At 42.4% G+C, this 17,363-nt stretch overlaps 1 protein-coding gene across 1 annotated transcript in view; it reads right to left on the bottom strand.

The window, feature by feature from the left end:
* The window catches only part of PDZRN4 (PDZ domain containing ring finger 4), a 281,627-nt gene extending 264,936 nt beyond the window's left edge, over positions 1–16,691 (bottom strand). The window contains exon 1 of the mRNA XM_030016056.2: positions 16,633–16,691. The gene's annotated coding sequence lies outside the window, so the exon portion shown is untranslated. The remainder of the gene's footprint in view (positions 1–16,632) is intronic.
* Between the last annotated feature and the right edge of the window lie 672 nt (positions 16,692–17,363).

Here is a 17,363-nt window from a genome sequence, read left to right as displayed (position 1 = left end):
TTTGCTCTAAGTCTTACAACCACAATTGCTGAAGTTTGGATTTGGGCGGGAGGCTTTCGGTAAACATCAGAAAAATACTCATTAAACCGGGAGACACTCTTACTTCATTTAGGTCTACAACATTAAATTTAAGTAGTATAGTAAACCATTTTTTTCTCTGGGACTGCAATGATTTTTCACTGGCAAAAGAGTTTTGCACCTGTACAAAGAGTTACACCCTAGGACAAAGTTGTAAGGCTACACTTACTATTATACCACGGAGCCACAGCAGACTCTACATTAGTGCGTCGGAAGTGCACAAAATGATCCCTATGAAATGCTTTCGGTCCTATCTTAGAAGCACAGAACCGCCTCCAGCTGCCTGAACGTTAAGCCCCTAGTGCCACTTGCACATCCTACCACGTCCCACCGGCTACCTCCCATTTTGCCTCTTGGGCGACGTAATCAATCCACCCATGACTGCACGTCTAATTTATTTCGAACCTCTTAAATATATCGCAAGTTAAAAAGACCAGCTTCTTGCTTTCCTGTGTTTTTTTAGCCCTTCTCAGCAGAGACGCAGTGCTTAGCAGTTTGCTCAGAGAGAAGCTCCCACAGCCGTCACGGATGCTCCTGTAGTCACTGGAAAAGCTTTGTTTAGTTTCAGTGAGCTTGGAACAGAGCTCACCAAGTCATTATTTCTCTTAAAATGACAACTAGAGGCCTCAGCTGAGGCTGACAAATACTGAATAAGAGACAAGAACTTCCCAAAAAGTTTTGAAATGAAAACCATCAAATAGATGTGATAGACAATGGGCAAATAAACTGCATTTTTTTAAAATTATACTCATTTTATAGATTTAGTTTCTACAAAAAACCTATGTGGTGGAATCCAGAAAGGAGCCTGCTGTCCCCCAGTCCCAGGTCAGAACTTTAACTACAAAGACATTCTTCTTCACCTATCAGTTGTGAGCTAGGTAACAGAGATTAGGTTAAAGACCATTATTAAGAGCTCAGGAGACAGAAAATGCATGACCTAATGCCCACACAACTTTTAAGCAACAAGGTAGTGCATGTGTGCCCTAGGATGCCATCTTTCATCACACGCTCATGTCCCTTTTTCCTTCCCACAGGTCCTTTCTTAGGGCAAAAAGCTGACTGTACTCAATTAATGAGTAACAATACACAATTTTATTTTCCTTCCATTGTTCAGTGCACGGCCCAAGCCGCCTTTCTTATGCACTGATGAAGCTGTGCTGTAAAAGCGGGATTATTCACATCCTCAAGAGCTCTTTACAATGCCTTTCACTGCACCGTGTACGTGCTTCACCGTCATTCGTGACCTAATTTCACAAAGCTCCTCTGAGACACGGACTTTGTATTTTTCCCATGTTACAGAAAATGCAGTGCAGAATGACTAATGTCAAGTTGAACAGCATATGCACGCTTAGGGCTGCAAGGTCCTTGGGTGTGCTCTGGGAGCTTGGACAGGGAGAAATCTCATCTCCGGAGACTTTAATTGGTGAACTCCAATCACTTTCTACTGAGAGGTTTTGAACTGCGTATTTCAAAGAGATGTCACTTTGCCAAAGGTGAATTTTCATAGTGACAGTAAAAGATAAGCTCCTGATATAAGGTTTCTCCTTTTGTGAAACTTCATATCCCAGCTCCAAATGTTAGAAGACACTACAACATTTAAAATAAAAGATGCTGCGCGGTTTTGAGACCGGTAGAAATATATTCTTTATCCCATACCTTATGCTGAAAACCGGCAGTACAGCTTTAGCTGAAATACCTTTGGAAAAAAAAAAAAAAAAAGAAGTTAGATGGAAAATTTCATTCCAAACAGACAAAATTTGGAAGATATGTGAGAAGCTGAAAGCAGGGTATTACAACAGGAAATGTGCGACCTCAGGAATATGCTACTGGCCTGACTGCGGACTCAGAGAGCATCCAAAACAGAGACGTAACACTGAAAGGAGTATACTGCAAGACTGAAAGGAAAGGAAGCCACAATAAGAACACCTAAGAAAATAATGCCTGTCAAGAAATAAAGCATGTTTTACAGACCGTAATCCCAGAGAACATTGTAGCGTGTATTTCTCCGACTATTCCTACTCCAGACTTGTGGCACCATGGAAATATCCTTTTCTTGTTTTCCACTGCCAGCTTGTACGGAAAAACAGCTTGCTGGTTATGTAAAATAGAGGTTATCAGCAATATTGCTAATTAACGGTGTAGCTGCCAACTAAGAAGTTAAACCCTGACAAATATGACCTAATGTTACACAAATATGCTTCATCAATCACAGTTAAAAAAAATACACAACAGCCAGTATTTTCTTTGGACTAGTAATAGAACCTATTGGCAGTTAGTGTAATTAAAGGCTAGTAAGCAGATTAAAATGTTTGGGGTTTTATAGCCTTCTTGTCTACAGAAAGAGGATGAAAGAGTTTTTAAAATGCCACAGCTTTGAGCTGGTGGTTGCTTAAAAGGGGAAGAGTTTAGTGGGAGCCCAAGGATCTACAGGCAAATCCAGGTTCACCGTGGCGAGATCTCGGGTCTCTGGGCGCAGTCGGGCTTTTGGATGTCTTCTGACGGATGCTCGCTGCTGCTGGCACTGATCTTGCTCGCAGCAGCCAGTCGTACTGCGCTGCAGTCCCGGTATCCTCCTGGGTGTCTGTCTGTCGTTGTGACATACAGAGCTATTCTTTCTTTGTCCCATTGTGTCCCGTAAACTTTGAAGCTGTTGGGGAATATTGGTAACGTGGAGAAGCCCGAAGGGCTCTTCAGGAGGTGGGTTTGTTTGGCCTCTTCCCTTCAAACGGAGAAGAGGGAAGTACAGTTCATTTGTTTAATTTATTAAGTGCGGAATTTTTTGAATGATGGCTTGTGACAGATGGGAGCTGAAGAGTGCAAAGATGAATAGGGAGCTTCAACAGCAACCCAGAATGAGACATTCAGCAGATTATGTTCTTAGGCTTAGATGCAAAGAATAAAGAAGGAAAAAAATCTTGCGTGGGAGAATTCACTTTACTGATTTAATGAAGTTAAATCAACATTTTTACAATTCTGTTTAAAAAAAAATGAAGTCTAATGGTGAGGATGAACCAAACATTCTTAAATATTCACTCTGAATGCCAATTTCCCACATGCCATGCAAGAGAAAGGATTGACCATTTTTTTACTGCTGTCAGAACAACGTTACTCATCTATTTTAGTACAGACTCAGTAAATCAAAGATACATTTCACAGTAATATTTATTTAAGCAGCAAAACATTACTCATTGACATAGAGAACTAAAGTTCCATTTATGCTCAGCAATTTATCATTAGACTCAGTGGATTCACATACCATCCCAGCAAGATAAGGAATGCTATGAAAAAAGCTGTTACTTATAAAAAGGAAAATCAAAATCTGAATATTAAATAGATTGCACTGCACTGTGATGGAGGTTTTGTTTTAATATTGGCAAAAGAGAACAGCACTATAAAAGCGGAACACGCTACATGAAAAGAACATGGCTGGATGTAGTGGCAGTGATAATTGGCTCTGAACCTTTCATGAACCCGTTGACTTCAGTGGCCTTTGGATGAGGCCCAGAAAAAAAGCCACATATTTATATGGCAGGCAGATTTGATAAAGGCACAGTCTGAATCAGAAAAAAAGAAGTTGTGGGGAGCTATGCAGAGTAGACCATGAAGCAGAAATAAATAGTATTCATACAGTCAAAGAAACAAGTATAGTAATTGCATTCACTCACATTAAATCCAGTTGACTGATTTCCATTTAAGGAAAGATTGAGCCAGAAAAAAAATAGGAATCAGAATTGAAAAATTCTTCAGGATCTGGGTTATACATCTAAGATGAGCCCTGCAGGCAACAATACATCCATTATGCTTGGCATTTGGCCCACGCTTTGTATTTCAGTTGGGTTTCACAAATCACAAATCCTCAAGGGTTTATAACTTCTCCCTCCTTTCCTGGGATCACTTGGCCAGCTCCCCATCATGCTTCCAGCACAGCTAAGGCCCAGGAAATGCCATGTACAAAGACTCCGGCTCTTCATGCCTCTCCATGAACATGGTTAAGAGCCGCTGTTTCCACCAAGGTGGGACTGGGTCTCTGGTGAAAGAGGTTTCCCTTGTTCCTGATGAAATGACGAAAGGCTCCTGCTAAGGTGGCTACGCACCAGAAAGAAGCACACAAATGCGTAGTGTGGGTTTATAAATGCAAGTGCAATGCTGCAATGCCAAACCTCTTCATACCCCCATAGGTACTAGAGCTCTTCAGGTGCCTTGGATTTTTAGTTTTTCCCAGGATTGTTTGAATAAAATACAATTATCCAAGTGAGGTATTTAATCAGCAGAAGACAGAATCCCTCTTTTTGTTCCAGTAGGGCTGTGATTTTTCTGACCTTATTTTCAGCTCAGATAGAAGGAGAGATCCTGTCCGGATCCGAAAACAGCCAGCAGACGGGGGGCTAGGGCACCCTTTAAGGACCTGAGCCATATAGGTGTGAGCTGGGAGGAGAAATTTGAATGAGCCTCTTGTTTTCCCATCACTGAAGTAAGGACTAGAAAGGGAGGAAGAATAATAGTACGTGATGCCTACCTGGAAGAGGGAGTTGGCTGCAAACGCCAACCTGGTTGTACTAGTTGCAGGAGTAAATGCCAGATTTAAGACACATTTCAGTGCACAGCAATTCTTTTATCTACTTATTAGGTATTTTCCTGCTGATTGTTTGATTCCTGAGCAGGAACAGCTTATCTTGTGCTCGCTGTAGCTTTTCTCACTCCAGAGGCCTTCCCTCTTCCTTTCATGGAGATCCTGGCTGTCCTGAAGGGACAGCAGAGATCTAGGTAGGAAAATGCGAGAGCACATCTAACATTGTGTCGTGTTGGCCTACGGCGCATTCCCTCCCTTTTCTGTCCCACTAGTGACTGTTGCATTTGCTCCGGGGAATTTTCCCCAGGCACTGGAAGAGATCGTGGTCAGAGGAGAGGAGAGAACAGATCTCCAGAACAGTTACTTGATACCTCAGCAGATCCCCAATGCATTTTTACTACAGCATCACGAACAGCTGTACTGTCATGGTGCTTTGGCCAGCACACTGTTCCCACTGGTAATTGAGAACATAGGTGTGCTTCATTTAAGCAGCTTCTTGCTTGCTCTACTGGTTATCTCAGATTTCTTTCTGGGGTGCCTGGTTTTCCCCATGCACCACAGAGGTCACCCAGGCATGTACAGGATTTTGGATTCTGCATCAGAATCTAGCCACCTAATTTTAAGGCGATTAAGGCTCTTTGAGGGTCTGGCCATTTATAAATGGGGAAGAGCAAATAACATTCTGTATTTGCGCATGAATGCCAAACAAAGGCCTTATTAATGATAATACTTGGCTGCTCAAGAATGTCTTATGTTATGGGGTCAAGATTTCTTGGAACGAAGTCGTGCTCCCCAACCAACTGCCTGTGAGGAACTTTTTCTGAAAAAGAATGTGAACAATGACTTATGTGTCTTTCTTTAGAAATAAACATTAGTGATTAAATTAGAACATTATTAATACGTAAAAATGAAAATTTGTATATAATCTTTCTTCTTCAGGTTTCTGCAATGATGTCTTCTTTTACCTCCCCCTCTCTAAACAGTACATCATTTGTGATGCACAAGCAAGCTGCTTTCACAGGCTAGAAGGGAACAGTGAATATGGGCACACAGTAAAGAATTATCAAGCTAGAATGGCCAAACTGCCGTAATATTATATGTATGTAACATTAACCTGCTTTAACTGAGAGGCAAACCACATGACATTAAACTAGTCTTATCAAGGTTTGACTAGGCATCCAGAAATAACTGCAAACTGAAACAGGGCATGTGTGTACCGAACTTGACAGAAGTACCCATGACAAAAATTATGTTTGCAAACACAACACATTTGCACAAACATCTAGAAACCAAATGCTTCCATAATTATCAAATGTTATTCAAAGCATTGTTGATATTATAAAACTTGTAGCTGGGAAGAAAACACATGTGGGGCCTTATTCCATACCTAGTTGATTATCTCAGCCCAGGAACACCATAAGTTATGTTTTAGATAAACTTGCAGTCACTTTAAGATAAACCAGTACAAAAAAATCTAAACTTAATTGCCACAGAAAAAAAATTAAGTACACTGGATCAAAGGATTACTTTGATCCCAGTCACTGATATGTAGTCTCATCTTTTATATTTAGGTATCTATCTTTTCAACCAGTGGTCGACTCAACGCCTGTCCACAACTGTTGTTCCTAACCTTCATAGTGACTGCCTTGGGAACCCTCACGACAGGATTTGCCTTGGCAGCAGACTAAAAGAAATACTCCAGAGATCCCAGAGGAAGTGTTGCACCTTTGTCAGCATGGTTCACATATGGAAGTACGTATGGAAGGTGGAAAAGAAAATCTTAGTGTTTTTCTCCCATTCAGTATGTCACATTTTGGGTGGGTTTAGATGCAGACACATTACAACATAGAGCTAGCACTACACTTTATCTTTGACAATGTTTATTAGTCCTGAATTAAATCCAGACTGTTTTCTCTGTTGGTCAGTCATGCATCTGACTGGCCGGATGGGTCTGGGTTTCTTGAGAACAGGGTTTGCTTTATTTTGGAAAGAAAAATGAGGCTGTGAAAACTTTTGAGGACAAAGCTTTGCTCTGCAGATTAAAATTACTGATGGTAATATTTTTATTTGTTAGCTAAAGCTAAATTTTAACTATCGTGTTTTGTTATTCCAGATTCTTGCATGCACAACATTTCATTTAGTTTTTTTATTGGAGAAAGAAAGAACATGTTTAGAGCAGCATAATTATTTAGAATGAGGGTTCAAAATTTTATAAGATCATTCCTACTAGTAAATCAGAAATCACTTGACCAAGGATATAATTTTAGAAATAATTGAATAAATGCTGAGTAAGCAATAAAATGTCCTTCTATTGCATTTAGCCATTGCACAAAGACACGTCACACACTTAGATGACACCTTTTCACTCCGCTACCGTGTTGTGCAATGGTTTCCACATCCAGGTACTGGGGACTGAGAGGGGGCTGACAGACTCCTTTATCTCCTTCACTTCAGGAAAACAGAAACCAGTCGACAGTGTATTCAAGGAGAGAGAGAGAAAGAGGGAGAGAGAGAAATTTGTTTAAAAACCACCAATGCTACTATGAACTATCAAGTTCTAATTCACATGACTCACACTAACTACTCTCCCCAGGCTGGCCAGATGACAAAGCACATTATAATTATGTGGCTAAGATTTAAATGCTCTTAAAGCCTACGTAACTAGCCTAATGGACTCCACTAAAACCCACCAAGGGCACTAGAGCTCACAACCAAAGACCATAGCGAGATATTACAAATGGCAAGGCTGTAGTCCAGTGAAAACATGGTGCTACTTGCAAATTGTTTCTCCCTAAAATGATTGCCTTGCTGAATGCTCGAGGAGAGTGACATCAGTTAGTGGTCACCCATGACAGTTTTATTCCTTTAGCTGTTTCCTATCGCTTCAACTGTAACGGAAAAGGTCTTCTTTCCTTGCATGAACCTCCAATTGAAATGAATAGGCAGGGGAAAGCTTTTCTAAAACTAGAGCTCTCACTCCTTGAGTAAACAAGAAAATTCCTCGAAGGATGTATTCATAGCAGGATTATTGCTCTCAGTGTGGGTCTTCAGCAGAATAACTTCCCTCTGTATATGAAATAATTTGGCCAAATGGACAAAAGGAGAGCACAAACTGCAGGTTTCACTGGCTGGACTAGATCAGCCTTCCTCTTTAGTTTGTCTGAGCTTTTGCTCCCTATTCCATGCTACAATGAAAATACAGCTCTACAATGTGTGTGTAAAAATGTCTTCTCCATAAACAAACATTGGTTGTGAATAGTCAGTTCTCAATGCACTGCAAGACCACCTAGTGAGTCCTCAAAAGGCAAGGTAAAAAACAAAACAACCAACAAAACAAGAGGAAATACTTTCAATGTACAAAAAATTAATCTACTATTTTAAATGCAGCATAGAAGCACAGATCCAGAAAATGATACCTACAAATTTCTGCTTTCCTTTACTCACTCAGACTTTTTCTACTCCTCTTCTGTTTTCTCATTCTTACTTAGTTTTAATGAGTTGATTTACTTTTTCCTATAATTGTTTTGCCTTTCCCTATACTAGTCCCTGACTGTCCTTGTTCCAGTCTTCAATATGCCCAGTTCTTCCTCTGTCCATCTCTCTATCCCTCCCTTTTTTCATCTGTGGCTCCTCTATTTTATGTCATATTTTCCATTCCTCCTTTGCTAGTGAGGAGCTGTGAGCTAAGGCCTCCTCCCTGCCACAGCAGAAAGTAGGAAGAGAAGCACATAAAAAAGCAAAGACTCTTGTGGGAAAGAGGGGAAAGTAGAAGTCCACCCAACCATTGCCTTGTGCTGCTTCCATTCGAGAGCTCGCCGCTTAGAAATTCTTACTTCATTCCCCCCACACACACACTAGTATGGGAGGAAAAGGGAGCAAGAGATCCCTCATGGAGCTCCCAGACCACGAGCAAGAAAAAGAAACATTCCCTTCTGGCAAAAGAAGAACAGATGTGCATGCTTTCTCTTGAACCTTTAGAAAGATTATACAGCCACATCCATTGGAGAAAATAATTCATCAGTTTTCTGTCTATTTTCAAATCACTCCCTTTACCCTAATTCTTCAGATTAGATCATCACCTGGCACAGGCAGCCACCAGGCACTCACCCTGCCATCGCAAGTCCCAGGCTTCCCAATGAGGAACTCAGGAAAGTTACAATATCAATCTTAATTTTACTTTCATTTCTTTCATTTTTCCCCTCTCAATGATTCGAAAAAGAGCTCTTGGAGAGCTGAGATGTTTCTAGCACCTTAGTTAAAATGTCAGGCCTGCCACATCTATTGCTCTTCCCACTAGTCTACAGCTGTTTGGTCTACTTTGCGAGACTTAGCAGGTATCCTAATCAACCTATGGATTTATTTTTGGCAGTGGATCAGGACTGTGTATTAAACTTGTGAGATTAATAAGGAATAGTGCCAATATAAAACTAGGCTGTTCTGTTTCCCTGAAATCACTGAGAATATATTACCCAAATACAGTTTACACAGATTCACGACTACGGAGTGATTCTGGGTAATATTTTCTGCTTTGTTTTTAATTTTGGGGAGAGTGTTTGTATTTTTGGTTCATGCTTCTTATGTGAGGTTTCTAGGGGTTACAGTCACTGGCAATTTACCAGGATGTTGTCAGAGGCTGAAGAATAAACCCTGCCTTCAAAACAATGCATCTTTTGGCTGGAATTTATTGTAATCAACATGGCAATGCCACTACTTGTTTTTTCTGAACTCATCAGTACAGAGCTGTTGAAAACAGCTTGATGCTTCTCCTTTGCCTCCTGACATTAATCATGGTTAATTAAGTGACAATGAAGTTCGGGTTAATGCAAACAGGCATTAATTCTTGTCATCTCCCCGTTCTCAGGAGTATTCAAGTTAGACAAGCAGAGAGAAACAACACTGAAAATATATCTTGGAAAAAACATCCAATTAACACCAGCATTGGAGGTCTTATCAGAGATCTCTTATAATGTATGCCCCATTTTTTCCCAATAATTGCAAGCAGGCAAATCCCAGCATCTGCTCAGAGTTAGATGTAGCACTGAGGTGTACTTTTACAAGCACTAGGATAAAAGCTTTTGTATCTTTGCTGCTGAATGTATCCCAGGCAGTGTCAGGCAGCAAATGTGCCAGGTTCATTTTTCTAGAGACTTTTATCTGAAACACTGAAGTGTTTCCTCATGCTGCTCAAATGTAGGAAACTAAATGAAATTGGGAGCTTAAGAGCAAGCAATACTTCCTGGGTGGCAAAAAAAAATTATGTAGAAAGAAAGGTTTAAGTAAACATTTCTTTTTTTTGTTTTGGTTGTGTTTGGGGTTTTTTCGGTGGGATTTGGGGAAGAATAATAATTTTAAAATCAGCTTAGAAAATCTGAATAACTATCACTAGATGAAACTACCGGTATTCCAAGGTGTGTTGGCAATAGTCCTGAACTGCCCCTTTCAGCTGAGTGAGGCGGTAGCTAGCTGCTACCTGCTTTTACATCACTCACAGCTCACTGCCTAGGCTTGGAGGATTAGCAAGTACATCTCCCTTCTCTAAGGATATGAAATATATGAGGTCTGTTACCTTTTTCAGCTAAAGCATTCGCACCTCTGTTTCTAGATACAAGACCCACACAGTAGCTCCACCTTGAAACGTGCTCTCCACGGCTTCAGCTCGGCCACCGCCGCACCAACGCTCCGCTGCTCCTTCACCACCCCCCGTCCAGCCCCGCAACACTGCAGCCGCGGCCACTACTCCTCCGAAGCTTGCTCCTGCTACGTCCCCACCGCAGCCGCCCGTTGCTCCCCATCCCGCGGTGCTGTCCTCCTGCCAGCCTTACAGCACTTCTGCCAGCTGGAGAAGATTTATGGCCTGCAGGACCGGCTCCTTCCCCAAGGAGAAGGCACTAAAAGCCGGTGCCCTCCTGGGGCTCTCCAAGGGCATGCCACCGCTTCCACAAAGCAACACGCAATCCCCTGCACCTCAGCTGCCAAATGCCCTTTCCCAGGGCCCCCACCCTGGGGGCGCGTTTATTTTCTCTCTGAAGAATACCAGATAGCCAAGGAGCAGAGTGCCAGTCAGCGTCTCTTGTGTAGGCTCACGGATGACTCGGATTGGAAGAAAAGCGTCTTCAAAATGAAGTCATGGAAGGCCCTTTACAACAAAGAAATGGTACCCACAGCGTTTTAAGTTTCTCATAGCGATAATTTTAATAAATCTTTTAATTTGGGCACTCTTTTACATACGGTGCTGTACACATAAGTGCTGGCAGGTAGAAAAGCAGGCTTGTGTTGCAGTCACAGGAAGAGAACCTGAATTATTTACGAGGGGAAAATTTTTCAGTCTGGGAATCATAGTCAAATGAAGAAAATTAAAAATCTCAGCTACTGCACAGTGCAAAGGCTATAAACCTAAGATCTCCCATCCCGATTTTTTATGTGGCTAAAGGACATCTGTATTCAGCAGATCACAAAAATAATTCATATACAAGTGGATGCAGGTGGACTTGCTTTTCCCTGCTCTGGCTCCTTTAGCATTAATATATGCTGAATACATGATTTGACACAGAAACTTAACTTACTCTCTGAATTAGCTGTCGCTGCCTTATTTTTGGCGCATACTGGCTTTCATGCTCCTGCTGCTTCTATGCAGTACAACTGCACTTTTATTATCTTAATTTTTGAGCTTGCAGCAGTACAAACCTGCTGGGTGCAATGACTCAGCTGCTTTCCTCCTCTTACTGCTGTGTACAGCATAGATATCTAGTAGCAATGATGAAGGGTAAAAGGAATGGGGAAACCAGATAAAGAGCGTGCTTCTTTGTAGATACGTATATGCTACTATTGCATAACATAGATACGTAGATACCTATGCTCTTCATCTATGCCCCCTCAAGAAATTTGGTTTAAAGGTGTATTAGTGTATCATAAGAAAGAAATAATAATGCATTCTTGTGTTAATATTGCAGTGACCCTTATGGAAAAGACAGACTTCACATTCTTTCTGTAAAACATTTTGTCATAAGGACAATTCTCCTTTATCTCCTCACTTTATTGGTATTCACTGCTCCAGAAAACCAGTTTTTACTAGAGAAATAGCCTTGGCCCTCATATCGGGCTCCCAGAATGGGGGCCTGAGCTCTCCTGCACCTTTGGATATAGAAAGGTGTAATTGCCCCAGCTTTCAGAGCCAGATTGTACAGAGGACCCTATGTACACATCTAAATTCATGTTTTACAGCTTTCCTTTCTCATGGTAAGCAACTAAAAGAAATGAAATTTGTTTCCCCATTTCTAATATTGTACAGCAGCTCTGCACTTACTTTTGGTAATCTTTCCTCTAGCAGATGCACTGAGTCCTTGAAGAAATCAAAAGCTGCCAAACATCAGCCTCTTCACTGAAGTGACATAAGTGGGAACAACTTTGTGGGGAGAAAACCACTGCAGAAGGAGAAAACACAGCTCATTTCTGTTTCTTTTTTTACCTTCTAGACACTAGACTTGAGGTGGAGATCACAACACTGGCTGCACTCCTTGAAAAACTTGATTAAGAAGTGGCCAAATTATGCCGAAGAGGTCCTCCAAGAATTATTTCCATAAAGGCAACACCATCTCACCTGGTAAAAGCTATTTTTCATCTGTTAAAAGTCAAAGGAAGAATTTAAGTATTAAAATTTGCATAATTTCCTTCCTTGTGTTCTCTCATATACACGTTCAGCCAAGCTCATTAGTGCTTACGAGGTAGCTTTGCTTCAAAAATATTACAAAAAAATCAATTATGACTGCTAGCTGCTAAATAAAGAGGTGACACTTGGGAGCAATCTGGATTGCATGATAAGCTGAGTTCATTTGAACAATACGCACTTGAATACAGTTAATGTAATGTCATTAACCTTGACTTCAAGAATGTAGGTTACTGTTATAGAAGGGTGACTGTATTTTGGAAATCAATAACCAAGTCAAGGATTTAAGGGTCATCATTACCAGGCAACTAATCATGCATTCCTAATGTGAGGCTGATCCTGATTCCACCACTGCATTTGTGCAGAATGTGAAATTAACTCTTTAGGTTGCAAAGGTCTAACTGATTAAGTAGAAACTCCAACTGGAAGGCAGGAATGAGTGAGAATCTTTAAAAAATAATATATTGCTTTAAACCACCATCATTTTTATAGTCAACTGCCATTGCCTGGCCTCCTGGAATCATGCAATCATGTCAGAAATGCAACTTGCATTAAAAGGGAAACAACCCTCCGCCAGATATTGCTGTCTAGTTCTGATTACTAGGGAAAAAATGTATGAAAACATGAACCCTTTTTTTTCTAAATTAAATCTCATCACGCTTAGACCTGCAAGCTGCCTATACACCAAATAAAGACAATAGAACCATTTCCATTTTAGAAGGTATAACAAGATTGAGTAGCTAAAATGAAGACATTTTCAAATATGAAGATGCACAGTTTTATCACCAAAGGTATTTCGATCTTCAGTCTGAGCTGGAGAAATGAAGACTAGTGCAGAAAAGGTATGCTGAAGTGGTTTGGCTCATGTATGTACATGGTCAGTAAATTGGGATAGTCCTAATGCTAAAATCTATAGTTTTAAAGCCATGCATGTTTGGTTTCTTGGCTCCAGTCAGTGGGACAACAGAAGTTCATCATCTGTGTTAGCTGGTAATCGATCTGTATTGGCAGTTGTCAGCTATAGCTACAGTTGCGTCTCGCTCCAAACTCTTGTAACCTCAAAAGTCCTGCAAAGGTTCATAACACTTTTAGTCCTGGCAGGGAACAGGACTTTGTCCCTGCACAATTTACTCCTGCAGTCGTTCAAAGTCGGTGCAAATGCCCTTTCCCAATGTAAGTGTAACGGGCATTTTAACGTTGTTGGTGGGAAATGTGTTCCGTCAGTAGTTTTCTTTTTTCCCAAGGAAAACTCTGGGTGACCAGAGGTGGACTTTTCCCTACCAGCTTTTCTTCCTCTCCAGTTCACGGCCTTGCAGCCGGCCACGTGCGCTGGGTCTTCCTGGGCATCGCAGCTCCTCCCTGCAAAGTTTCCCCCTGGGGACACCATGCACCATCGCACCCCTCTCCTCAGGTAGCAGACAAGTTCAAACCCTGCGGTGCTAAAATTGGAATTCAGGGGGCCCAGCCCCAGGCACACTATACTTCTGTCCCCCCAAAGGAAGACCATTCCTGTACTCCAAACCTCCTTCTGGTCCTCCAGGAGGTCCTCCTGCCAACTCCCAGTATTCTCCAGGAGGATAACTACAGCCTACTGCTTCCTCGCCCCTCCAAAACAATTTGACTTTTTCTTTGGCTTTTTCACCAGAGAGAAGCCTTTGCAAGGCTTACAGCTTTCCTGGCATCCCTCTGTTTTGACCGAAAGGCCTTTTTTTCCCCTGGCAGTCCTTCCCAGCACTCTTCTGCCTTTAACTCTCTGCTTCTGTGCCAGGACAGCTTGCAGGAATGGGGCCTATACGAGGATATAATCGCTTGGGAAAGGAATGTAATTAAAAGCAACATAGAAAGCAATTAAAAAAAAAAAAAAATCTTCTGAGGACGCTCAGCTGGCACAGTGAGAATCTTGCTGAGAATATTTAATTGTTCATGTTATTAAGTGCAGACGGGTTGGTTTTAATTCAAAACAAACATGGGAATTAAATAAAAAACCTATATCAATACAACGTTATAGCTACAAAATAAAAAAAAATGAAACCATGTAGGAAACATAAACATTCAGGCTTTCAAAAAATGGGAAAGACAAACTGGATTAACCAGATAATTAAAAAAAAGTCCTAAAGTTTTATATCAGCTACAATATAAGGAACCAGATGTAACACTGATGCAGCTGCCTTGATTATTCATGTTTTTTATTCCTGTTTTTCCAGTTAAATCTGCAGCAAAACATACTGCATTTGATGACATCAAGTGCGTATCATAAGAAACACTTCACAGCGGAATTTACATTTGTTACATTTTCTTTCCTACACGTCCTGTCTGCTTATCATTTCGTTTTTGAAGTGTTACCACATTGACATATTAATGTAAGGTTTTAGTTTCTTTTCAGAGTATATGCCCTTGTTTTGCTATTTGATAGAAAGGTTTGATAGAAATACTGTCAAACGCTAGACAGGCTTGTGTGAGGTAATGCCCAAACTGAGCAGAAAAAGTCAAAGCTTTTTTTTTTTTTATAACTAACTAAGAAGAAAATCCAGATTTCTTATGAAAGACAGTACTTAGTTTTATCTAGTACGTCTCTTCTGTGGATGTTAACCAATTAGCCTATTCTTATCTGAGAGAAGTAAGAAGCTTTTAGCCCTGTTTGGGAAATGCGAAACTTAAGTGGGGAGATTAATTGACTACCCTAAAACCAAAAAAGGAAACTCCTTCAGAGCTATTATTAGATATTAGGAGCTCTGGATTTCTCACCACCTGCTCAAAGTCCTAGACAAAATGACTCCATCCACTCCAACGAAAATACTTGATATCTCATTCTCTGATCAGGAGTATCATTTTAAGGTGTATTTTTCCCAAAGCTGACCAGTTCCTCTTTTAGTAGCCATTCCCGAACTCTTGTATTTACTCCCATTATACCTTTACTGCCCAAAACGTGCATTCAGACACTGCCTAAGCCAAGTCTCAGCGCAAACCAATTTTTCTCTTGTGTCAAAACTTTGCTGGGGAGGAGGGAATAGAGGGTGCTTGGATGACAGTGTTGACGCTCGAGCTACTGTGGAGATTCACAAACATGATGCTCTAATAAATAAACCGTGCTGACAGGTTAGAAATCAAAGCTCATTAGCACAGAGGAGGGAAGACGAGCATTTTAATGCCTCTGGATTCTATCCAGTGCAATTAACACCACATACAGCATATTGTTCACCTAAAGCTATAAATCACAGTAACAAGTGTCATATTATACACAGATCCTGAAACCACAAGAATGAAAATGAGGAATGGCTTAGAAAAAATTAGGGGATATCACATTTTTTCATACGACCAACTGGAAACTCAACTGAGTGCTGAAAATACTTTAAAATTCTTTCAAGATGGATGGTCCTCATAAATATGTCTGAAGGACTCCATTTACCTGAATAAACTACATTGCTGTAATGCCTGTGGGCCCAACCCTACCGGGGCAAGTAATCAAGAGTAAGACAATGGTATTCCTGAAGTGAATATAAAAACTCATGTGCATTAGTCTGTACAGGACTTGGTATAATTTTTGGTTGGACTCCTACTGAAGTGTTTAAGGAGAAAAATAGTCACCCCCAAGTTCAAAAGATGTCAGAGCTAAATCTGAAGCTGAACACGCCACCGAGATGCAGATTAAATAAACTAGTGATTATTTCAGAGTATTTCTATTTCCAGGTGGGTTGGACCCCAGGAGGGGGAGTTGTTAGATTGCTGCTACTGTTCAAACTCAGAATCACATCCACTGCGTTTAATTTTTTTAACCTCTTTACAGGTCCCGTGCCCTGTCTGACATCTTTCCATGCAGACCATCATCTTTCACTAGTAAATAACACAGAGCACTAAATACATTGCACTGATATATTTAATTATACCTCTTTTTTTAAGCTTTCTCTTCCTTCCCGCTTAGGACACTAGGCATGCACACCAACCAGTTGAGAGCGCCATCAATTTGAGACGGGAACGCAAACGTCGGACAGGGGAAACGTCGTTCTGATAAACTTTGCAGCCTAAACGCCGAACTCTGATAAACTTTGCAGCCTAAACGCCGAACCGCGTCCTTTCAGGCTGTATCATCACCGGCGAAGCGGCGCGCGGCGCAGCGGCTGCCAGCGCCTGTGACGATAGCACCGGGGACAATCCCACGTGTGCTACGTCCCGTGTGTCGTCGTCCCCCCCCCCCCCCAAAATGTCCCACAGCCCATCGGCAAGCAGACATCAGAAACGGTTCCGAGGTTGCTCCTCCTTGGGGACGAAAAGGACAGCACACGCAGAGCCACCCCTCGTGGCCCGCTCTCTCTGTCAGACTCACCTCTGTCCTGCCCCAGCCTCTCCGCCGGGCCCAATCCAGGCGAACCCGCTTCCCAGGAGGGATCACGCAGCTGCGCGGGCGCAACCCGGCTGCACGGAGAATTTCTCAATAACCTGGGCTCGGCTGGGTGCGGAGGAGAGCGCAGGTCTCTCCTGGGGAGCTCCCCGGTGTGGTAGGGAAACGGGCTTGGCACCGGCCGCCTGCGACGAGCGGCTCTCCCCGCTCCGTAATTACTGTTTCGAGCCGGGAGAGGTGGGCTCCGGCTGCCAAGTTCCCTCACGCGCGGCTCCCGCAGAAAGGAGCTGCAAAGCCCCGTCCGCGGCCAGCCGGGCGCCTGCCCGTTCCTCAGGGGTGGAAGGAGGTTCCTCCAAGAGGAGGCCCGCTGCCTGCCCCTCTCCGTTTCGCTGGCTCTTTCCCTGCCCCGTCGCTCTTGGGCTCCTGTCGGGACGGGCTGGGGTTTGACAGGAGGACAGGGACGTGTCCCCTCCCCGGGCCTCCTCTCGAGAGTATTTTACTGGTTGGTGTTTAGAGGCAGGGACCGTAATCCCTTGGGAGGCAGAGATTATCCAGGCGCTCCTTCTAACGGAGGCCGCAGCTCAGTTGCCGCCTGAGGAAGAAGCCGGTACCACCGGCATGGAAGCAGCCTCGGCACTTCTGGCCCCACAGGAGACCGTTACCCCTGTCACGAACCTGAAGGTCTCCCCGTTCCGTGGACAGAGGAGCCGAACGCA

The sequence above is a fragment of the Aquila chrysaetos genome, chromosome 5 (genome assembly GCF_900496995.4).
Source record: "Aquila chrysaetos chrysaetos chromosome 5, bAquChr1.4, whole genome shotgun sequence".
Taxonomy (NCBI): Eukaryota; Metazoa; Chordata; class Aves; order Accipitriformes; family Accipitridae; genus Aquila; species Aquila chrysaetos.
Note: the sequence above shows the minus strand (reverse complement) of the source record. Positions and strands in the feature narration are given on the sequence as shown.